Source organism: Sminthopsis crassicaudata, chromosome 4 (genome assembly GCF_048593235.1).
Source record: "Sminthopsis crassicaudata isolate SCR6 chromosome 4, ASM4859323v1, whole genome shotgun sequence".
Classification (NCBI taxonomy): Eukaryota; Metazoa; Chordata; class Mammalia; order Dasyuromorphia; family Dasyuridae; genus Sminthopsis; species Sminthopsis crassicaudata.
Window position 1 is genome coordinate 239415683 of NC_133620.1, and position 24892 is coordinate 239440574.

Sequence of the window (24892 nt, forward strand, 5' to 3'; positions counted from 1 at the left end):
ACCAAAGTAACTTTCTATGGTCAATGTTCTATTTCTTGCTCATTTTATTTCCTTTTTTTTTTTTTTCACTTTTAAGGTAGATCTCTGCTTCTGGGATGAAGGTTGTGATGTCCCAAACTTCCTGTTGCAGCTCTGAGCCTTAGTTTCAAGTACAGGGGCCCCTTGTAGGATATAGCTTTGCCTGCTTTGTTGAGGAAACAGCCTAGTTTCTTAGATTTTGCCTTATGAGCTGAGACTGGAAGCTGCCCCACTGATTTGCTCTTCTACTGAGTCAGGACTAGGGGTTTTACTTGCTGATTTGCCCTTACTGGTTTTCCAGAGTCTATCTGACCCAGGCTGAACACCATTCTTCTCCTTCCTTCCCACCCCCCCCCAACCTTCCCATGAGACTGTTCTTTTTGAAATTTTTTCCATCTATCTTGAGCTAGAGAGTGCTTTTATTCTGTCATACTTTGTTCAGAGGCTTGATTTTGTGTGGGTTTTCAAGGAAAACTATGAGAACATGACCAGTTTCCTGAGATTATTCTGGCATCTTGGCTCACCCCTGAAACTCCAGAAATTTTTCATTAATTCTTTTGTTTTCTATAAGGATTCTTAAACAGTCTTTTGAGTGATCACTGAGCTCACTAAAAAGACATTAGTATTATAGAGTTTGGTGCTTAAGAAAATATGCTACCTACAATTATGAGCATTTTGAGGAACTAATTTGAGAAAGTGTTGGTTAGATAATGAATTGTTTAAAAGATATTTGGTGAATTTAGAATACTGTAAAGCCAAGATAAGTAAGCAATATGATGTGGCAGTCAAATAAATATCATGCAATATTAGGTATCACTCACTGATAGTCATAGATTCTAGGTAAAAGATGGTATAAACTCTCTGTATTCAATCCTTGTCATATTACATTGAGAGTATTATGCTCAATTATCTGTGCCAAAATTTAGAAATGAATTGGAGTGTAACTTGCAGAAAATTATTAGGATAATAAAAGTTTTGATCCTAAATCATATGAGTTTTAGTTGAGGGAACTTGAGATAATTAAGATGGTGAAAAGAAGCTAGGGGTGTAGACAAAGGGTATAGACAAAAGTATAGATAAATGATAGGCCTGTTATAGGATTTGAAGGATTGTCAGGTAGAAGAGGGTTTGTTTGGTCCCAAAGAGCAGGATAAGAAGCATAAGGGAAAAAACCAAAACTCTTTTATAATGTATGGTAGCATTTCAACTTAACCCGTTTTTCAAGGTGTTTGTGGGAAAAGACTCATTGATATTCATGAACTCTCATTACTTTTCTGGGTGAAAACATCAGTTACAAACCACAAGGTTATGGCTTTAATCATAGGAATAGAAGAGTATAGTCATCTGAATGAATTGATACTAGGAATTAGGGTGACTTCTGCTGTAATTTTGTCCTGCCCAGAAGATTATAGGTCTTTGACTGGTAATATCTCTAAGATTACTGGCCCGGAAAAAACCTCATCAGTCTACCACAAATATATTTCCTGGTTTGGCACTGTATCTCTAACAAGTATTACAGGGAATAGACAAAATATTTTCAAAGTATCTTTTGTCTTGGCAAGAGTAAAAATCTTTCTTTATATTCTTAGTTCTTACCACAGTAACTAACATGTGGTAAATGCTTAAGAAAATATGTATTGACTGATTGAATAAAAATGAAGATATAAAGTGTTATAACCAAATCAAGATTCCTCAAAAAACTCAATTAAATAAATGAAAAATGTTATCAAATAAATCAGGGATCAATGAAACCAAGGGAAGACACCATAGTTTCTTCCATCCAGTCCAGGAATGCATAAGAGCATTGGTCTACAGCCAGAAACTAAAAAAATAAAAAAATAAAAAATTCTGTCTAGTTAGGGGTATAGGATGGGAGAGATCCTTAAACTAACAATCATAACTGATATACAGGGTCTGAATCTCATAGAATCTTGGCCATGGTTTGTCAAAGAAGGGGAAAAGCAAACACAACATGCCAGGGATTGTTATGCAAAGACAAAGAGACAGTAGGGGACCTAGGAAACTTCTCATAGGACTCTTTAAGACTCCTAATATTTTTCCAGGCTACTGATATATTGAGACTATAAAAGTAATAAAGAATAGGAAGAGGTAGGTGAACCATCCTAATGCCTTTCTGAAACTCTCAAATCATCATATCTCTTGATAATCAGAAGTTGCAGCAGACCTAATGCAGAATGAATGCCAATATACAGTTATTCAGCCAGTCAATAAATATATTGTCAGGCACTGTGCTAAGCACAAGTGTACAAATATGAGATTCCTACCTTCTAGGAGTTTGACATTAAATGGGTAAAAAACAAAAAGAAAAGGGAAATGAGAAAATGGGTAATTTCCTACTATAAGTCATAGTAGAGATGGAAAAATTGGAAGGAGTACTGTCAGACAGGAAATGAAAAGATAACTGGTCTAAGAGATTTCCATGAAAGTTCTGTAACAAAGTCTCTACTGTCCCTTCCACTAAGAGGAGCCCCAGTAGTAGAGGGTATTTATAAGTGTGAGTTTTAAGGTTAATGTAATTTTTCAGGATGAAGACCTTCCTGAGAAATGAAGGAGAAGTCCAAATGAAATCAGTTGGGTGGAAAATGTCAGTGATGGTGTATCATAGCCATATTGCTTTTGTTCAGATATGTTCAGTCATGTCCACTCTTCTGAACCGCACTTGAGTTTTTTGGCAAAGACATTAAAGTAGTTGGTCATTTTTCTCTCCATATCATTTTGCAGATGAGCAATCTGAGGCAAAGTGATTTGTCTAGGACCACACAATTGATTTGATCTCAGGAAGATGTGTCTACTTCATTCCAGGCCCAGCATTCTATTCATTGTGCTATCTAGTGCAGGTGATAACTACAGCAGAGAACAAATCCCACTCTAGTTTGTGAATTGCCCAAGGAGAAGATCCTAAAATCAGTGTCTTCTATGGGCTACAAAGAAACAAAGAATTCAGACATTGAGATAAAAGACAAATGATCCCTTTCTGGCCCCAGGCCTTGAACACTATGTTAGACTTGTGATGTATTTTCCAAGGCTCATGTTTTTTGTTTTTGTTTTTGTTTTCTTTCTGTTAAAGTCATTTCTACTATATCTGAGGGTCAAAAATCATTTATGGTTTTCTCTCCATTGACCTTCACTCAAATGCTCTCTGCCATGCTTCACTCTTCTGATTCCTTGTTTTTTTTCTTCATGTTAGTGTGTATATATATATATATACTTTCCCTACCCTTCACTATGCTGTTTCTTTTGAATGAGATGCTAAGAGCAGTATATCACTCATGAGTTTTAACTTACTAAGTATCAGTTATATCTATAATGTCAAATGAATGTCTTTACGTTGCAAACTACAGTTCCTCTTGCTTATTATGTAAACTTTGAGAGTATGCATATAGATTTCTGAGCCTTTTTAAAAATTCATTTTTAATTTTTTTAATTTAAATATATTTTTTAAAAGCTAATAAGCTTTTATTTTGTTTTGACTCCTGTGAACATTATTATTTTTCCTTCATTATATTTGCTTTCTCTTAATCTTTTTGTGTCATCTACTCCTCAGCAAATTAATGAAGCCTATGGAACCTTTTTTACAGAATAATGTTTTAAATTCATAGAATAAAATATATAAAATTACAAAGGACATTGAAATATAATTATTAAAATTTTGCCAAAATTACTTGATATGAGTTTAAAATGGAGACTAAGTAGAAAAGGCTTGTTACCACAAGTAACCACAAATACATTTGTGATGACATTGTTCCTCTTTGAGAATGAAGGATGAACAGCAACAATAATAAAAATGTTAAAGAAAAGAAAAAACATTCATATTCTGCAAGTTAATTACATCTTTTTTTAATTCTATCTAAATATATATATATATATATACATATACATACATATATACACACATATATACATGTATGTACAGATATGTGTCCAAACACATATATGTACAGGGAATATTTTTCCTTCCCCCATTGTTTTTCATTTTAAATTTTTATCAGATTTTTAAGATATCCAGCCAATGCATTATTAGCAAATTCATTTCACTTATGAGGGTACTGAAGTTCAAAGAAATTAAGCTTTCTCAAAGTCACATAAGTCATGAAGTACCAGAATAAAAATTCAAAACCAAGATCACTACCTCCAGATCCAACACTCTTCTATTATACCATATTATCTCTTAATGAAACATGCAATCGAAAATGACTCTGAAGACAAGCCCTAGCCATGATCCCATTGTTTGTTCGGTCTCCTACAATCCTACAAAATGGCAGTAGCTATTCTGATTGATATCACTTTAATAATCTTGGTCTTTGAAAATAAGTTTTTTCATACTCCAACAAATAATGAATAATAATACAGGATAAAAGTAATATAAATTGATCAATGTTACATGAAGGAAAAACAGCAAGAATTTTCTTAATTTTAATCTTTATTCACTCACAAATTTAAATCAGCTAGAACAAATCCTTCTCCCAAACATTTTGATTAATTGAAGATATACTGCATTTAGTTTCACATATCCTCTGAAGACATTTCAGGTTTTCTAAAGGAACAATTTTTTTTTCAATAGGAAATAAAAATTCTAGAGTTAAATATGGTCAGTACAAAAGTAAGCAAAATGGAAATTACAACTAAATGCTGATGAAAAAAAACTTCTCTAGGTTGAAACCACATAAGGACAAAAGATAAATATTCCCAATTGACATGGTCAAAAGGCTTGGCTGACCTTAGCAAGAAGACAAAAAGCAGTTCCTCTCTATTTTCAGCCAAGTGCATTAAATTATCCTACTTCCTGGCATCAGTTAAGCCATATCTTTGTTAGAGGAGAGACTACTTGTTCCGGATAAATGAACTTTTGAAACACTTGTAGTAGGGGAAAAAAAAATGGCCTGCATGTTACTAATGCAATTTCTTAGGGAAATGGGTCTGAAAATAAAAGCTTTTTTGACATCGTGGTTTCTGTTCAGTCAAAAGCATGTCATTCATTCTCCAAACACTGAAATGGAAAATTGGTCATAGTGGCAGTTACAAAAGGGAGGGGATAAAAGAAGCAAACTTCTTTCAGCATGAACAAATCTTAGATTTAATGAGACTATATTACATAGTCCAAGTTGTTAAGTTTTTAGGATATGAAGCTAAACAAAGATTTTTAGATTACGAAATTATCAAAAGATTTTGCTAGTGCTTACATATGTATAGACACAGATACATATACACCTTTAGATGGACATATGTTTATACATATGAAACATATACAAAAGAAAGCAGGTTCTTCTCTTTTGGATGATACTTCCCAGATGGAAAAATCCAACAAGGGATGGAAAAGGATAATCATTTTATATCTCCAAAATAATGGTAGCAAGGATTATTGCTCCCCATGTAGAATATAATCAACTAGCTAAGCTTATATCAAAAATGCTGTCTGCTTGCCCCCTTGTGTGTTTTCTTCCTTTAACAGTGACATATAAGAATCAAAAGCAGTAGGAGATTGTAGCAACAGACATATTTCTGTTCTCTGACACTAAAACAATGTGGAGAGAGTACTGATATAGGAGCCAGATGGGGCAGATAACAAGGTTGGAAGAGAAGATCAAAATTAGTTTTTAATCAGACTATACTCAGTAGAGGCAAAATGTGAAATGGCTAACTGATAGCTTTGTAAAAATGATCTCATTTCCCAGTAAAGTAAAATAGAAAAAGACTAAATCATCTAATATATGGTTGGTTTATATTTAACACTTAGGACCATTTTTACTCTTTCCCTTGTCCTATGTTAGGAAAAACCTAAGATAAGAAACAAAAATAGATTGTATTTGGAGTAGCTGGATAAAGTCATTGAACATTTAACATTACCCTAAAGAGAGGTCAGTTTCTTCTAGAGGTGAACCTTAGAAAACAAGTAAAGGAGATGGATTGATACAGGTTCATAAGCCCTAGGAATGAAGTTCACAGTTTGCTTACCCATTATATGAAATAAACAAAGCTGTTTTGAGTCTAGTTCTAAAACAATTAATATCACAGAAGAAAGTGAATCATAACAAAATTGTTTTACATAGAGTATCAGTGCTATTTATTGCCCACCCACTCAAAAAAAGTATATTTCCAAGAGTTCTACTAAAATGTCATGAGCTACATTATCAATGTTAATATCTTTTATCCAACTAGAAATCTTGATTCTAGCCTAAAATGCAATTATAGGCATCCTATCATGGATTGTGTGCTCCAATTACCTAGCCCTTTGTATTTTTTTTTTCTATTGAAAAAATATATTTCAACAGAGCAAGTAAGTACCAACAGACTTATAATTAAGTTCTCCAAAAGTGATCCCAGAAAAGTTAAGGAAAAGAGAATAAAAGAATGATTATACAAATTTGAACTTTAATATATTAATTTAAGACTTGTCTGACAAAATGAACAAAAAATTCAAAAGGGCTCTAACCATTGACAGCTTCTGTGTGGAGAGGGAGCAGACTTCAAATGCTGAAGAGACTAGGAACAGAATGTCCCCAGATGTATCCCCTGGGAGGGATATAAGCTGCTCCTCAATACAAAAGAACCTCATAGAGGAAATCAAAAAGGCTCTCACAAGAGAGCTGGAAGAGAAATGGGAAAAGGAAAGGGAAGCTTGGCAAGAGAGCCTGGAGAAGTCATCCCATGCATTCAAAGACAGAATGGATAAAGAAATCAAATCATTGAGAAACAAGATTAGTGAGCTGGAAAAGGTAAACAACTCCAAGGAAAACAGGATTAGAGAGCTGGAAAAAGAAATCAGCTCTCTAAAAAATACAATGGAAAAAAATTCCATAGAAGATAAAAACTCAATTGGACAATTACAAAGAGATATAAAAAAAGTGAGTGAAGAAAATACATCATTGAAAATTAGACTGGAACAAGTAGAAATGAATGACTCAAGGAGAAACCAAGAGGGAGTCAAGCAAAACCAGAGAAATGAGACAATTGAAAAGACTGTCAAGTACCTTACCAGAAAGACAACAGACCTGGAAAACAGATCCAGGAGAGACAATTTGAGAATAATCGGACTCCCTGAAAAATGGGAGGAAAAAAAGAGCTTGGACACCATTTTCGAGGAAATTATCAAAGAGAACTGCCCAGACGTTTTGGAAACAGAGGGTAAAATAGACATTGAGAAAATTCATCGATCACCTACTGAAAGGGACCCTAAAATCAAAACGCCAAGAAATATAGTGGCCAAGTTCAAGAACCATCAGACAAAGGAAAAGATATTGGAAGCTGCTAGAAAAAAACAATTCAGATATGGAGGATCCACAATAAGGATAACACAGGATCTAGCAGCGTCCACATTAAAAGAACGCAGGGCCTGGAACATGATATTCCGAAAGGCTAAGGAACTTGGTATGCAACCAAGAGTGACTTACCCAGCAAGAATGAGCATCATTTTCCAGGGAAGAAGATGGACATTTAACGAAATAAATGAATTCCATCTATTTTTGATGAAAAAACCAGACCTACATAAAAGGTTTGATCTTCAAATACAGAACTCAAGAGACTTCTAAAAAAGGTAAAAAGAAATCTTGAGAACTATACTTCTGTCAAAAAAATATGTAAAGAACATATGTACAATTTGTCTTAGAAACTAGAGGTGGAAAGGAGATTATATCATAAAAAAGTATAAAGTGGTGGTACTACATCTCATGAAGAGGCAAAGGTAACCTATTATATCTGAGAGAAAGAAAGGAGGGAGATGAACATAGCGTGTATCAATAGACATATTCGATTTATGGTGAAACTTCTTCCACTTCATTGAAAAGTGAAAGGGAAGGAGTAAGCTAAGGGGAAGGGAATACAGTAATTTCGAGGAAAAGGGATAAAATAAGGAGAGGATCTTTAAGGTGGGGGAGGGATCCTAAAAAGGGAGGGCTGTGAAAAGCAAGTGGTGTTTACCAGTTTAATACTGGATAGGAGGGTAAAAGGGAAGGAAAGGGGAAAAGCATAAGCAGGGGTTAATAGGATGGCAAGCAATATAGAATTAGTCCTTCTAACCATAAATGTGAATGGGGCAAACTGCCTCATAAAGAGGAAGCAGTTAGCAGACTGGATTAAAAGTCAGAATCCTACTATATGTTGTTTACAGGAAACACACCTGAAACAGGATGAGACATTCAAACTAAAAGTAAAAGGGTGGAGCAGAATCTATTATGCTTCAGGCAAAACCAAAAAAGCAGGAGTAGCCATCCTCATCTCAGATCAAGCAAAAACAAAAATTGATCTAATTAAAAGAGATAAGGAAGGGCATTATATCCTGCTAAAGGGAAGCATCAATAGTGAAGCCGTATCAATATTAAACATGTATGCACCAAGTGGTGCAGCATCTAAATTCTTAAAAGAGAAATTAAGAGAGCTGCAAGAGGAAATAGATAGCAAAACTATAATAGCGGGAGATCTCAACCTTGCACTATCAGAATTAGATAAATCAAACCACAAAATAAATAAGAAAGAAGTCAAAGAGGTAAATAGAATACTAGAAAAGTTTGATATGATAGATCTTTGGCGAAAGCTAAATGGAGACAGAAAGGAGTATAATTTCTTCTCAGTAGTTCATGGAGCCTATACAAAAATTGATCATATACTAGGGCATAAAAACCTCAAAATCAAATGCAGTAAGGCAGAAATAGTAAATGCATCCTTTTCAGACCATAATGCAATCAAAATAACATTTAATAAAAAGCCAGGGGAAAATAGACCAAAAAATAATTGGAAACTAAATAATCTTATACTAAAGAATGATTGGGTAAAACAGCAAATCATAGACATAATTAATAACTTCACCCAAGAAAATGACAATAATGAGACATCATACCAAAATGTGTGGGATACAGCCAAAGCAGTAATTAGGGGAAGTTTTATATCTCTACAGGCCTACTTGCATAAAATAGAGAAAGAGAGGGCCAACGAATTGGGTTTACAACTAAAATTGCTAGAAAAGGAACAAATTAAAAACCCCCAGACAAACACAAAACTTGAAATTCAAAAAATAAAAGGTGAGATTAATAAAATTGAAAGTAAAAAAACTATTGAATTAATTAATAAAACTAAGAGTTGGTTTTATGAAAAAACCAACAAAATAGACAAACCCTTAGTAAACCTGATTAAAAAAAGGAAAGAGAAAAAGCAAATTGATAGTCTTGAAAATGAAAAGGGTGAACTCACCACTAATGAAGAGGAAATTAGAACAATAGTTAGGAGCTACTTTGCTCAACTTTATGCCGATAAATTTGATAACTTAAATGAAATGGAAGAATACCTTCAAAAATATAGCTTGCCCAGATTAACAGAGGAAGAAGTAAGTAGTCTAAATAGTCCCATCTCAGAAAAAGAAATAGACCAAGCTATTAACCAACTTCCTAAGAAAAAGTCCCCAGGGCCAGATGGATTTACAGGTGAATTCTACCAAACATTTAAAGAACAACTAACTCCAATGCTATGTAAACTATTTGAAAAAATAGGGATTGAAGGAGTCCTACCAAATTCCTTCTATGACACAGACATGGTACTGATACTTAAACCAGGTAGATCGAAAACTGAGAAAGAAAACTATAGACCAATTTCCTTAATGAATATTGATGCTAAAATCTTAAATAAGATATTAGCAAATAGACTTCAGAAAATCATCCCCAGAATAATACACTATGACCAAGTGGGATTTATACCAGGAATGCAGGGCTGGTTTAATATTAGGAAAACTATTAGTATAATTGACCATATTAATAATCAAATTAATAAAAACCATATGATCATCTCAATAGATGCAGAAAAGGCATTTGATAAAATCCAACATCCATTCCTACTAAAAACGCTTGAGAGTATAGGAATAAATGGACTATTCCTTAAAATAATAAGGAGCATATATTTAAAACCTTCAGTAAACATCATATGTAATGGTGATAAACTAGAACCTTTCCCTGTTAGATCAGGAGTGAAACAAGGTTGCCCACTATCACCATTACTATTCAATATAGTACTAGAAACTCTAGCCTTGGCAATAAGAGCCGAGAAAGAGATCCAAGGAATTAGAGTAGGAAATGAAGAAATCAAATTGTCACTTTTCGCAGATGACATGATGGTATATTTAGAGAACCCCAAAGACTCTGCTAAAAAGCTATTAGAAATAATTCAGAATTTTAGCAAAGTCGCAGGATACAAAATAAATCCACATAAATCCTCAGGATTTTTATACATTACCAACACAATCCAACAGCAAGAGATACAAAGAGAAATTCCATTCAAAATAACAGTCGATAGTATCAAATATTTGGGAATATATCTACCAAAGGAGAGTCAGGAATTATATGAGCAAAATTACAAAACACTTGCCACAAAAATAAAGTCAGATTTAAATAATTGGAAAGACATTCAATGTTCTTGGATAGGCCGAGCGAATATAATAAAGATGACAATACTCCCCAAACTAATCTATTTATTTAGTGCTATACCAATCAGACTCCCAAGAAACTATTTTAATGACCTAGAAAAAATAACAACAAAATTCATATGGAAGAATAAAAGGTCGAGAATTGCAAGGGAACTAATGAAAAAAAAGTCAGAGGAAGGTGGTCTAAGTGTACCTGATTTAAAGCTATATTATAAAGCAATAGTCACCAAAACCATTTGGTATTGGCTAAGAAATAGACTAGTCGATCAGTGGCATAGGTTAGGTTCACAGGGCAAGATAGTGAATAAAAATAGCAATCTAATCTTTGACAAACCCAAAGATCCCAAATTTTGGGATAAGAATTCATTATTTGACAAAAACTGCTGGGAAAACTGGAAATTAGTATGGCAGAAACTAGGCATGGACCCACATTTAACACCACATACTAAGATTAGATCAAAATGGGTCCAAGATTTAGGCATAAAGAACGAAATCATAAATAAATTGGAGGAACATGGGATGGTTTACCTCTCAGACTTGTGGAGGAGGAAGGAGTTTGTGTCCAAGGGAGAACTAGAGACCATTATTGATCACAAAATAGAACATTTTGATTACACCAAATTAAAAAGTTTCTGCACAAACAAAACTAATGCAAACAAGATTAGAAGGGAAGTAACAAATTGGGAAAAAATTTTTACAGTTAAAGGTTCTGATAAAGGCCTCATCTCCAAAATATACAGAGAATTGACTTTAATCTATAAGAAATCAAGCCATTCTCCAATTGATAAATGGTCAAAGGATATGAACAGACAATTTTCAGATGATGAAATTAAAACTATTTCCACTCATATGAAAGAGTGTTCCAAATCACTATTGATCAGAGAAATGCAAATTAAGACAACTCTGAGGTATCATTACACACCTGTCAGATTGGCTAAGATGACAGGAACAAATAACGATGAATGTTGGAGGGGCTGTGGGAAAACTGGGACACTGATGCATTGTTGGTGGAGTTGTGAAAGAATCCAACCATTCTGGAGAGCAATCTGGAATTATGCCCAAAAAGTTATCAAAATGTGCATACCCTTTGACCCAGCCATACTACTACTGGGCTTATACCCCAAGGAACTACTAAAGAAGGGAAAGGGTCCTGTATGTGCCAAAATGTTTGTGGCAGCCCTTTTCATAGTGGCTAGAAGCTGGAAGATGAATGGATGTCCATCAATTGGAGAATGGTTGGGTAAACTATGGTATATGAATGTTATGGAATATTATTGTTCTATAAGAAATGACCAACAGGAGAAATATAGAGAGGCTTGGAGAGACTTACATCAACTGATGCTGAGTGAAACGAGCAGAACCAGAAGATCATTATACACTTCAACAATGATACTGTACGAGGATGTATGCTGATGGAAGTGGATTTCTTCAACATAGAGAAGAGCTAATCCAATTCCAATTGATTAATGATGGAAAGAACCAGCTACATCCAGAAAAGGAACAATGGGAAATGAATGTAAACTGTTATTTTTACCTTCTGAATCCAATTCTTCCTGTGCAACAAAAAATTCGGTTCTACACACATATAATGTATCTAAATTATACTGTAATATATTTAACATATATAAGACTGCTTGCCATCTGGGGGAGGGGTTTGGGGGAGGAAGGGAAAAAATCTGAATAGAAGTAAGTGCAAGGGATAATGTTGTAAAAAATTACCCATGCATATGTACTGTCAAAAAATGTTATAATTATAAAATAAAATAAAAATAAATATAAAAAAAAAAAAAAAATTTAAGACTTGTTAAAAATGGAAGATTGTGTACTTTAATTTTAATGAGTACCCAAGCAGCTACTGTTCTTGATTTAAATCTCCTTGGTATTTGTATCTGTCTTTATTTATTCATGGTCATTGTTTATGTTATTTTTCCTCTAGTTTTTTCACTCTATACTAATTCATATGTTTACTCTACTTCTCATTCATTTCCAGGCTGCACTCTGGACTTCCTTTGTCTACCTCAACTCTTCATCCTGATGTTCATTTTAAGCCTGTAATTTACACAATGGAAGAAGAGCCCTTTTTTTGTGAGGCCTTTCCCTCTAATAAGGTGGTTCTTTCTGGAATATTCACTTAATGAGGAAACCTAAGCCAGGTGTGTACCATTTTTCTTTAGATAGTTCTATTTCAGACTTTCTCTATTATGACTCCTTTTAAAAAATATTTTAATACACATTGCTTTATTAATCATGTTGGGAGAGAAAAATCAGAGCAAAAGGGAAAAACCATAAGAGAGACGACAAAAAAAAAAAAAAGTGAACAAGCATGTGTTGATTTACATTCAATCTCCATTGTTCTTTTTCTGGATGCAGATGGCATTTTCTGTCCAAAGTCTATTGGGATCGTTGTGAATCACTGAACCACTGAAAAGAACCAAATTTTCATAATTGATCATTGCACATTCTTGCTGTTATTATGTATTATGTTATTATGTATTCCTGGGTCAGACTCTTCTATGATCTTAACTTGTGTGTAAAAAATCTGTATGTTGAAAGAAAGTCTTTAAGTCTGCATTTTACTACATTAAATTTATATTTAAATTTTTTTATTTTATTAAAATATCACTAAGATTGAATTTTGGTTATTTGTATGATGAAATATACTAAGAAAATTGCTTGCAAAAATCTGACTATTCTTTTTAGATAGAGAGAGGGAGTGAAGGAGAGAGAGACAGAGAAAGACAGAGACAGAGATGGAGATAGACGCAGAGTAAATACATGTGTGTATATATGTATGATATATGTTTTTTTAGATTTACACCAGAATGTTCAAAGTCTATAATTACCAGTAAGGTTCACAAATAATTCATTTGATTTAGAAAGAATGATTTCTTAAGATCTTTATCAAGGGTTAGTAACTAGAGGGGGGATATTCAAAATATTTCCAAATTCCATTTGTTTAGATAATGTGACCTCAGTTTCACCTCTATTTGATATATGTGAATTTATCTTCAAAATTTTTAAGAAACATTTTTTCATGGTTGAGTTTGAATCAAACATATAAAGATTGCTTCCAAAAAGCAAGAGGAAACCATACATTACATAAAAGAAGCCCAAAGAAGAAAAGGGGCCAATATAGAGAGCTTACATTTTCCATTCAGAATATTATTAGTATGTAGGATTACAATGATTGGAAAAGAATATGGTAAAAGAACTCCATGGAACCAGAAAACCTGGGTGCAGATCCTACCTCTGATATTACTAGTATGATCTTGGACAAATTATTTAACATCTTTGTATCTCCTTCACTTTCCTTATCTATAAAAGAAGGAAATCAAATTTCCCTTTCACCTCTAGATATGTGACCTCATTAAAAGCACCTAATTTATACAAAATTATTACTCATGTTGTTCTTTTGTTACTGTTACAATAACAGGGAAATTTTATATCATTCATCTGAACTATAATAGCATTTGTACTTGAATTCATAAATGGATTCTCCTCTATTTTGAGATTTTAAGACTGAACTTGTGAATGGCAATTCCTACCAACATAGTTCTTAAACTGCCAGAAATGTTGATCATCTTGACAATCAGTCAATTATTTCTTGGAATTAATTCTTAGCAAAGACATTTAATAAGATACTATAGAAAGAACAATTGCTACAAAACTTTCCCTTCTTAAGCTGGATCATATTGTATAACAAAAGCATACAATAAACAGTATCTATGGGAAGAGTGTGCTCAAATTATACGACAATATAAGTCAGGCACACATAAATTGAAAAGGCAATCAATCCACAATACCTGGCAAAACAATATTTGGAAATCCCATCTGCCCTCATTATGTCAAAATACTGAGTTCCCAGGATCTGCTTCTTAAACTGATCCAAAGTTAGATTATCAAGTGTCATGATCTTTGAAACAACTTCTTTCTTTGAGTAATTGTCTCCCTATATTTGTGTCTGTCTGTAATACGTTCTGCTTCCTTAACTGTGGTTTGAATTCTCTCAGACTAATGAACCTCACAGATGAATCTCTTGCTCCTATGCTATATGTCAAGGACAATGGATATAGAAAGAGGAAAGGGCCAAAAGAGAGAAATCTATCATTTCATTTGCCTCATAGAATTACTTTGAATACAGAGTTCATTGCTTGGAAATATCCCAGAACTACTTCAAGTTCCTCTTCCAAAAGGAGGGTAAACTCAGTTAATTGCTTTATTCCTTTTTAACTCAGACAGAGGTATTTATAACTCTTTAAAGATATCAAGGTGGAGAATAAGTTCAAGAGTAATTTTCACTGGCACTCAATGGGGGAGTTCTCTCATTCTAATTTGCTGATATATGGTTCATTTTATATTATTTCTCTTATTTCTGTCTACAGTTTGGCTAAATGAGCTTCTTTGCTTACCTTCTGGGAGAGGGAAGATGGAGCAAAAGGATTTATAACTCAATTTTTTTTAAATGAAGGTAAAAATTTTACATGTAATTCAAAACTATTTCATCAAATAAATCAATGAGCAACTGCTTTAAATTGAATTTTTGAAAACCAAGATCTTAACAGACTCATAAGAACCAGAGAGAGAGCATAGTCCTTTTTATTATTATTAAATATATTTCTATTTATTTGCCCCGCTCAAAATGACAAAGCAATCAAAAGTTAACTTAAACCCCAATCATATTCTCTAAAATACCTCTTTCAAGAATTTGGCACCAATCTACTATGCTCAGAGAAAAGGGATATTAGGCTAGAAGTATCTGCCCACTTAAATATTTTTTTATCCAGGAGATATCCTTTGTCCGTTTAGGGAATCCTCCTGCACTGCATTAAGAGAGGTGAAGAATCCATGTACTAGGGAACAGATAGACTTACTATATTTTGCCTTGATCAGATCACATCTGAAGTACTTGGCTCTGTTCTAAGAACATTCTTTGAAAGACATGGATTAAGACAGAAAATGTGTAGAGAGAGGAGCAAAAAATAGTGAATCTAACCTTGATAAAGATAAGTGGAAGGAATTAAAGATATTTAGTCTGGAGAAAAGATTTGGTGGATAAGAGCAATCTTCAACTATTTCAAGGTCTGTCATGGAGAAGAGGGATTAGGTTTGTCCAACATTGCCACAGTGCCTGAAACATTATAAGTACTTAATAAATATTTATTGTTTTTTTTTTTCTGCTTTGCCCTACAAGTGAGAACTTAAATCATGGGAAGATTAGAAAAGGCAAATTTTAAACTTGATATAAGGAAAAAACTACTTAATGATTTAAGTAGATAAGCTACTTCAAGATATAGTAGGTTCTTCTTCAATAAGCATCTTCAAGCAAAAACTGGTTATCAGTCTGTCAGTTATACTGTAGTAGACATTCTTTTTTTTGAAGTATAGGCTTTTTAGGTCCCTTTCAATGCTGAAAGTCTGTGATTCTACCATAATTTTTAAAATTTGCTTTCTCTCTCTCTTTTTCTCTCTGTTGATCTCTCTCCATCTCTGTTTCTGTTTCCCTTTCTGTGTGTCTTTTTCTCTCTTTCTCTCTTTTAATTACTGTGAGCCAATGAAGTCTGTTTTAAATGGAATTGACAAAGAAACTATATGTTGCCCACCCAATTACTTCCTTACTATATCAGAATTATAGTTGTTTCCTAATTCCTTGTCCATTAGTCCTCATTCCTTATTATGCAATTCAAAAATATTATTTCAATGATTCAGACTATCAAACTTCTTTACTTACTTTCAGTGGACAGTCTCCTATTAGTGTTATACAAACTATTTCTCTAAAACTTTATATGTATTTGCTACTGAGCAGTTTGCAACCTTGAATCAGAATATGAATATTACTACATGTCTGAGTTACTAGACTGCCTATAGAACTAGAGAAGTTGGAGAGAAAATGGATACATACCTATGTTATTTCCTATTATCATCCATCTTCTTCCCTGTGTGGTAGTGCTATTCTTCAGGAAGAGAGCCCTCCTTTTTTACTTTGCAATTAGTCTATAAGGGAAGCAGTTTTACTTTCATTGTATATATGAAGAATGTGAAATGCATTTTTCCAAGGAAGCAGCAAAGTAACATGAATAGAAAAAATTAACTGAAAGTCCTTATCTAGGTTATAGCTTTAAATCTGAGAAGGACCAGAAAAACAATTAAGTCCATCTTTTTTAATTTATTATATAGAGATTATAAAAAATGGGAATTAGTTGGGAATAAATCTCAGACATGAAATGATAACATGATAAATAAGCAGTATGAAAGTATTGAGAAGTTCTTTTTGAATTTAAATCTTTCTGACTATAGATTCAATATTCTATTACGTGCCACCTAGATGCCACTTGTTTAAAGGTTTACCTGATAAAATTCACATTATCCCTGGACTTGATTGGTTTTTTCATGTTTTCTAATTTTAAGAAAAATTACAAGGAAAATGTTAATATTACAGAATAAATTTAAAAGTGTGCTAATCTTACATTATTTTTTCAGAAATTCAACTGTTAAACATTTATTAGCATAGCAATGTTTATGAGACACAGTTGACATAATAGAATAAGATAAATATTTCCTATTACTATTTATAATTTTTTCTTCATTAGGAGGCAGAAGAATATAATTGAAGAATTGGCGAGGTGATTCCAGGAGACTTGAGTCCTAATTCTGGCTCTGTCACCAACTCCCATGTGTGAATTTGGGCAATTCATTTCTTTTTTGGGGGTCTTTTATTTAATGAGAGGGCTGATAGATACAGAAAAAGGGGGCAACTAGTTGGTACAGTAGATAAAGCACTAGCCCTGAAGTCAGAAAGACCAGAGTTCAAATTTGGTCTCAGACACTTAATGCTTCCTAACTGTGTGATCCTGGGCAAGTCATTTAACCCCAATCACCTCAGCAAAAAAAAAAAAAATCCTTTGACAAAATACAACACCCATTCCTAATACAAATACTCAAAAGCACAGCCTTCCCAATAAAATCAGAAGATAAACAAAGATATCCATTATTTTTCAGTATTAGAAATTAGAAATGCTCATTATAGCAATTATAAGAAAAATAAAATTAAGAAATAAAAATAGGCTATTAGAAATGGGAGCAGAATGGTTTCAGAAAAACCTGGAAATACATAAGCTCATACAAATTGAAGTGAACAAAACAAGGAGAACACTATATACATTAACAAGAATATTATAAAAATGATCAAGTGAAAAGGACTTATTTACTCTGGCCTAGACAATAATCCAAAACAATTAAAAAGAACTAATGATGAAAATTACTATCTATCTCCATAGAGAAAGTTCATGGGCTCTGAATGCAGATTGAAGCCAACTTTATTTTTTCCTGGCTTTTTGGGGTAAAATGAGAAGGATCCTGTGTTTTCTTTTGCAATGAAATTAGTATGGAAATGCTTTATGTGATTTCACATTATAATCAATGTCAAATTGCTTACCTTTTGGGAGAGGGAAGATGGAGGGAAAGGATTTATAACTCAATTTTTTAAAATGAAGGTAAAAATTTTACATGTAATTCAAAACTATTTCATCAAATAAATAGAAATATATTTAATAATAATAAAAAGAACTATGCTCTCTCTCTGGTTCTTATGAGTCTGTTAAGATCTTGGTTTTCAAAATTCAATTTAAAGCAGTTGCTCATTGAGATCCAGAACTGACAGAGAAAACCTTACAAGGTGAATTCTAAAACCACATTCTTGTAATTGTGGATGTCTGACCTAGCTAAGAGAGTGAACGTTCCTCTTTTGTGTCTTATTTCTTCTTTCAATAAAGGCGTTTCCTCCCAGGGAGTACAGCCTCTGCTACTGTTGTGGTTACTCTCCTCATCATGTTTTTAGGAATGTATTTATGAAATGCCAGACAGAGTGACTCAGGGGGAATGAGAGGAAAAAAAGAAACTGATGTGAGTCTCTAGGTCTTTCTTTGAGTGTGTAATTGAATACCAGCGAGGGAAACTCTCTTTGCCAGAACAGTTTTAATATGCTATGCTGATAATATTTTCCACTATCAAATACAATACCATGAGACCATATAAAGAAAGAACATGTGTATGCAAATGTCCTAATAATTGAATTCATGGAAGGAACGTGGAAGTGGGTTTCCCTGAGACTGGCTGGGGCCCTCTGTGCTTGTAGTGGTTATGTATGATTTTAGAGATGGAAAAAAAAAAAAATGGAGATTTCGTCAAAAGAATTTAACCCAATTCAGAAAAGTGTGCTTTGGAAACCTGTGCTTTCCATTCAGGAAGAAATTGCCCTTGAGGTCTGTCAATGTATTTTAAAGACATGATTTGGCAATTGGCCTTTCACCACCATGGAATGCTACAGCTCAGACATTCGGCTCTCCCAAAGTTTCCTTTATCTTAACTATTCCTGCTTCCACACTTCAGAACTAATGTTATACTTGGGTGGAGGCAAGAAATGGGACCCAAGATAGGGAGGAGACTACATGGGGTTGTGGGGAATGAAGGAACAAATCCTGGCTTAAACACAGAAGAAATGTTGTTTACTCTGATCAAAAATATAACAAGAGACTATAGGGAAAAGAAAAAGTGAACAGACATATACAGGATCAAGCACATAGAATGCATGAAGTAAATATTTGTTGAAAGTATTGTTTAAAATTCCTTTTCTGTTCTAACAGTAATTGACTTGGCACTAGGGTTATCCTTTGCCTCATTATTAATAAATGATTATTCATAATCAAATGCAAATATTAATTTTAGCTTTTCAAAGTACTTCATCTCAGTTTATTTCATTTTATATATATCAAAATAATACTTATTTGTACGTAGTTTGCTTTATAATACAAAACATTTTATATAAATTTGTTTTCATTTTTCCTCAGCAACTCTGTGAAAAAGGTAGTAGAAATCTTATTGTTCTCTAACATATGCTATCCTTCTGGACTAACAGTTTAAGGTTCAAATTTGAGGGGTACTTTTTGGATTGTATTTTGCATCATTTGTTTCCACCCAACTAAGTGCTTCAAATTGGGAATTTCTAAGTGTAATCCATCCTAGATATTCATTTATTTATCATCCTAATAGGATCTAAGGAAAAGAGCAAATAAATATCAAAATGTACCTTTTTAAAATTTTATTTATAATTTTTGTTTGACAGTATATATGCATGAGTAATTTTTTATAACATTATCCCTTGTATTCATTTTTCCAAATTATCCCCTCCCTCCTTCTACTCCCTCCCCTTGATGACAGGCAATCCCTTACATTTTACATGTGTTACAATATAACCTAGATACAATATATGTGTGTAAATACCATTTTCTTGTTACACATTAAGTATTAGATTCTGAAGGTACAAGTAACCTGGGTAGACAGTAGTGCTAACAATTTACATTCACTTCCCAGTGTTCCTTCTCTGGGTGTAATTCATTTCACACAGCATCAGTTGATGTAAGTCTCTCCAAGCCTCTCTGTATTCCTCCTGCTGGTCATTTCTTACAGAGCAATAATATTTCATAAACTTCATATACCATAATTTACCCAACCATTCACCAATTGATGGACATCCATTCATTTTTAAGTTTCTAGCCACTATGAAAAGAGCTGTCACAAACATTTTGGCATATACAGGTCCCTTTCGCCTCTTTAGTATTTCTTTGAGATATAAGCCCAGTAGTAGCACTGCTGGATCAAAAGGTATGCACAGTTTCATAACTTTTTGAGCATAGTTCCAAATTGCTCTCCAGAATGGCCGGATTCTTTCACAACTCCACCAACAATGTATTAGTGTCCCAGTTTTCCCATATCCCCTCCAATATTCATCATTATTTGTTCCTGTCATCTTGGCCAATCTGACAGGTGTGTAGTGGTATCTCAGAGTTGTCTTAATTTGCATTTCTCTGATCAGTAGTGATTTGGAACACTCTTTCATATGAGTGGATATAATTTCAATTTCATCATCAGAGAATTGTCTGTTCATATCCTTTGACCATTGATCAATTGGAGAATGGTTTGATTTCTTATAAATTAGGGTCAGTTCTCTATATATTTTGGAAATGAGACCTTTATCAGAACCTTTAACTTTAAAAATCTTTTTCCAATTTGTTACTTCCCTTCTAATCTTGTTTGCATTAGTATTGTTTGTACAGAAACTTTTTAGTTTGATGTAACCAAAATCTTCTATTTTGTGATCAATAATGATCTCTAGTTCTCCACTGGTCATAAATTCCTTCCTCCTGCACAGGTCTGAGAGGTAGACTATTCTCTATTCTTCTAATCTATTTATGATCTCATTCTTTATGCCTAAATCATGGACCCATTTTGATCTTATCTTGGTATATGGTGTTAAGTGTGGATCCATAGCTAATTTCTGCCATACTAATTTCCAGTTTTCCCAAAAGTTTTTTTCCAAATAATGAATTTTTATCCCTAATGTTGGTATCTTTGGGTTTGTCAAAGACTAGATAGCTATAGATGTACCCTTTTTTGTCCTTTGTATCTAATCTGTTCCACTGATCAACTAGTCTATTTCTTAGCCAATACCAAATGGTTTTGGTGACTGCTGCTATATAATATAGCTTTAGATCAGGTACACCAAGACCACCTTCATCGAACTTTTGCAATTCTTTTATTCTTCCATGTGAATTTTGTGGCAAGTGTTTTGTAATTTTTCTCATATAATTCCTGGCTATTCTTTGGTAGATGGATTCCCAAGTATTTTATACTCTCAACATTTGTTTGGAATGGAATTTCTCTTTGTATCTCTTGCTGTTGAATTTTGTTGGTGATGTATAAAAATGCTGAGGATTTATTGGATTTATTTTGTATCCTGCAACTTTGCTAAAATTCTGAATTATTTCTAATAGCTTTTTAGCAGAGTCTTTGGGGTTCACTAAGTATACCATCATGTCATCTGCAAAGAGTGATAGTTTGATTTCCTCATTTCCTATTCTAATTCCTTGAATTTCTTTTTCGGCTCTTATTGCCGAGGCTAGAGTTTCTAGTACTATATTGAGTAGTAATGGTGATAGTGGGCAACCTTGCTTCACTCCTGATCTTACTGGGAAAGGTTCCAGTTTATTTCTATTGCATATAATGCTTACTGATGGTTTTAAATATATTTTCCTGACTATTTTAAGGAATAGTCCATTTATTCCTATACTCTCAAGAGTTTTTAGTAGGAATGGATGTTGGATTTTATCAAATGATTTTTCTGCATCTATTGAGATGATCATATGGTTTTTATTAATTTGATTATTAATATGGTCAATTATACTAATAGTTTTCCTAATATTAAACCAGCCCTGCATTCCTGGTATAAAGCCTACTTGATCATAGTGTATTATCCTGGGGATGATTTTCTGAAGTCTTTTTGCTAATATCTTATTTAAGATTTTAGCATCAACATTCTTTAATGAAATTGGTCAATAGTTTTCTTTCTCAGTTTTCAATCTAGCTGGTTTAGGTATCAGTACCATGTCTGTGTCATAAAAAGGAGTTTGGCAGGACTCCTTCATCCCCTATTTTTTCATATATATTTTTATATAACATTGGGGTTAATTGTTCTTTAAATGTTTGGTAGAATTCACATGTAAATCCATCTGGTCTAGGGGATTTTTTCCTGGGGAGTTGATTAATAGGTTGTTCTATTTTTTTTCTGAAATGGGACTATTTAAGCAATTTATCTCCTCCTCTGTTAATCTAGGAAGCCTATATTTTTAGATGTAGTCATCCATTTCACTTAAGTTATCAAATTTATTGGCATAAAGTTGGGCAAAGCAACTCATTATTTCTCTAATTTCCTTTTCATTGGTGGAAAGATCCCCCTTTTCATTTGTAAGACTAACAATGTGATTTCCCTCTTTCCTTTTTCTGATCAGATTTACCAAAGGTTTATCTATTTTATTAGCTTTTCATAAAACCAACTCTTGGTTTTAATTATCAATTCAATAGTTTTTTTGTTTACTTTCATTAATATTGATTTCTCCTTTTAATTTTTGTATTTCAAGTTTGATTTTTGGTTGGGGGTTTTTAATTTGGCCTTTTTCTAGCTTTTTAAGTTGCAGGCCCAATTCTTTAGTCTTCTCTTTCTCTATTTTGTTCAAATAAGCCTCTAAAGATATAAAATTTCCCCTTATTACCACTTTAGCTGCATCCCACAGATTTTGGTATGATGTCTCATCATTGTCATTATCTTGGGTGAAATTATTAATTGTTTCTATAATTTGCTGTTTCACCCAGTCATTCTTTAAGATGAGATTATTCAGTTTCCAATTACTTTTTGGTCTATTTACCCCTAACTTCTTACTGAATGTAGCTTTTATTGCATTGTGATCTGAGAAGAAGGCATTTATTATTTCTGCCTTCCTGCATTTAATTTTGAGATCTTTATGTTCTAATATATGGTCAATTTTTGTATAGGTTCCATGAACTGCTGAGAAGAAAGTATACTCCTTTCTATCACCATTCAGTTTTCTCCAAAGGTCTATCATACCTAATTTTTCTAATGTTCTATTTACTTTTTTAATTTCTTTCTTATTTGTTTTGTGGTTTGATTTGTCTAAATCTGAGAGTGCAAGGTTGAGATCTCCCACTATTATAGTTTTACTGTCTTATTTCTTCTTGCAACTCTCCTAACTTTTCCTTTAGAAAGTTAGATGCTATACCACTTGTTGAATATATATTTAGTATTGATGTGGTTTATACTACTTTTTAATATAGTTTCCTTCCTTATCTCTTTTAATTAGATCAACTTCTGCTTTTGCTTGATCTGAGATAAGGATGGCAACACCTGCTTTTTTGGCTTTACCTGAAGCATACCTTAAGCTTTACTCTGTATGTATCTCCCTGCTTTAAGTGTCTTTCCTGTAAACAACATATTGTTGGGTTCTGACTTTTGATCCAGTCTGCTATCCGTCTCCGTTTGATGGGAGAGTTCATCCCATTCACATTTACAGTTAAAATTACTAATTCTGTATTTCCTGCCATCACAATATCCCTGGATTATCCTTTTTTTATCCCTTGACCCCCCCTGAACCCCTTCCCCAATATTTAATTTATGAACCCCACTTGTGTTCCACAGCCCTCCCTCCTCCTCCAAGTCCCTTCCCTTTTCTTGTGCCCTTCCCTTATTCCCTTTTTCCTTTTCCTTTTTCTTCTCCACCCTTTTAATGAAGTGAGAGAGAATTCTCTGAAAAACAAATATGTCAAGTATTTCCTCTTTGAGCCTACTCTGATGAGAGTAAGATGCCCACAATGTTTCTCCCCCTCTCTAAATTCCCTCATATGTTGTATATTTTCTATGCCTCTTCCTGGGATGTAGTTTTCCTCTTTTTATCACTCCTTCCCCTTTTTATGATACTACCCCCTTTGCTTTGCTACTCCCCCCCCTTTTTTTATATTGGTAAAATCAAATTATCCATGTGGTCTTTCAGTATATCCACAACAGAGATACAATTCTCAAGAGTTCTTTTTACCTTTTTCTGTTTCTCTTCAGTCTTGTGGATGTAGATCAATATTTTGTTTAGGTCTTGTTTTCCTCTTAAAAACAAATGGAATCCCTCTGTTTCATTAAATGACCATCTTCTTCCATGGAAGAAAATGCTAAACTTACCTGGGTCATTTATTCTTGGTTGCAATCCTTGTTTCCTTGCCTTTTGGAATATCAGGTTCCAGGCCCTTCAATCCTTTAATGTGGAGGCAGCAAGATCTTGTGTGACCCTTATTGTGGCCCCTTGATATTTGAATTGTTTTTTTCCTAGCTGCTTGCAATATTTTTTCCTCAGTTTGGTAGTTCTGCAGCTTAGCCACAATGTTCTGTGGATTTCTTTTTTTTTTCCTTTTTTTTTTTTTTTTTTTGTGATATATGATGATTTATTTTTTAGTGTCTTCTTCCTTTCCCTTCCCTACCCCCCAACTTTTCTCCCTTTAATAAAATGAGAAAGGATTGGAATGATTGAGTCTTGAAAAGAGAAGAAATTGTGGGCCCAGAATAGCCCTTCCAGACCCAGAAGTCCTTTTGTGGGCTGCCTGTGTGCAGTCTGCACTTAGCTGACAGTGTCCTTGTGGGTGGCTGCTGATGGCTGTGATTCTCTTCCAGGACAAGCAATGGAAAAAGCACCGTGATCAATGCCATGCTCTGGGACAAAGTCCTGCCCTCAGGGGTCGGCCACACCACCAACTGTTTCCTCCGGGTGGAGGGGATAGATGGCCAGGAGGCCTTCCTGTTCACCGAAGGCTCCAAAGAGAAGAAGAGCATCAAGGTAATGAGAGCCGAGTGCCCCGGAGGGCTTCAGGGGCCTTTTCAGGATGGCCTGGGGGCGGGGAGCCCGGAGGGCACTGAGGGCTCTAGAGGCCTCCTGAGTACGGATGTCTTGTTTTCAGCATTGTTCTCCAGAGTGTGAAGGGGCAGGTAGACTGCTGAGGGTCCGGACCTCCCCCCTTGTGTGGCCCTGGACTTGTTGTTTGATATACTTGGTTAGAGGAAGGGCA

The 24892-nt window shown here is 33.9% G+C and overlaps 1 long non-coding RNA gene across 1 annotated transcript in view; it reads left to right on the forward strand.

Annotated features, from left to right (window-relative positions):
* The window catches only part of LOC141541252 (uncharacterized), a 33325-nt gene extending 8675 nt beyond the window's left edge, over positions 1 to 24650 (forward strand). Inside the window, exons 2-3 of the long non-coding RNA XR_012481708.1 lie at positions 12432 to 12594; positions 24501 to 24650. This is a non-coding gene — a long non-coding RNA (uncharacterized LOC141541252). The remainder of the gene's footprint in view (positions 1 to 12431; positions 12595 to 24500) is intronic.
* The last annotated feature ends 242 nt before the right edge of the window (positions 24651 to 24892 follow it).